This window comes from Arachis stenosperma, chromosome 10, assembly GCF_014773155.1.
Source record: "Arachis stenosperma cultivar V10309 chromosome 10, arast.V10309.gnm1.PFL2, whole genome shotgun sequence".
Lineage (NCBI taxonomy): Eukaryota > Viridiplantae > Streptophyta > Magnoliopsida > Fabales > Fabaceae > Arachis > Arachis stenosperma.
Window position 1 is genome coordinate 95767104 of NC_080386.1, and position 992 is coordinate 95768095.

The following is a 992-nucleotide window of genomic DNA, read 5'->3' on the forward strand; positions in this document are numbered from 1 at the left end:
CAAGGAATGCACTTTCCTCCCAACAACTATTGGGAGCAACTCAACACCTCCTTAGAAGATCTGAGCCATAATGTGGAACAATTAAGGGTGGAACATCATGAGCACTCCATCATTCTCCAAGAAATAAGAGAAGATCAAAGAGTAATGAGGGAGGAGCAACAAAGGCAAGGAAGGGACATAGAAGAGTTGAAGAACATCATTGGTCCTTCAAGAAGAAGACGCCACTAGAGGTGGATTCATTCCTTGTTCTTTATTTCTTTCTGTTTTCGGTTTTTAGTATTGTGTTTACCAATGTTTTTGTGTCTCTACTTCATGATCATTAGTGTGTAACCATGCCTTAAAGCTATAAATAAAATTCATTAGTCCTTCACCTCTCTTAAATGAAAAAATGTTTTAATTCAAAAGAACAAGAAGTACATAAATTTCGAATTTATTATTGAATTTAATTTAATTATATTGATGTGGTGACAATACTTTTTGTTTTCTGAATGAATGATTGAACAGTGCATATGTCTTTTGATATTGTTGTTTATGAGTGTTAAAATTGTTGGTTCTTGAAAGAATGATGAACAAAGAGAAATGTTATTGATGATCTGAAAAAAAATTCATGAAATTGATTCTTGAAGCAAGAAAAAGCAGTGAAAAAAAATGGCGAAAATTTTAGAAAGAAAAAGAAAAAGCAAGCAGAAAAAGCCATGAGCCCTAGGCAAGGGTAAAAAGGATCCAAGGCTTTGAGCATCAATGGATAGGAGGGCCCAAGAAAATTAAATCCAGGCCTAAGCGGCTAAATCAAGCTGTCCCTAACCATGTGCTTGTGTCATGAAGGTCCAAGCAAAAAGCTTGAGACTAAGTGGTTAAAGTCGTGATCCAAGGCAAAAGAGTGTGCTTAAGAGCTCTGGACACCACTAACTGGGGACTTTAGCAAAGCTAAGTCACAATCTGAAAAGGTTCACCCAGTTATGTGTCTGTGGCATTTATGTATCCGGTGGTAA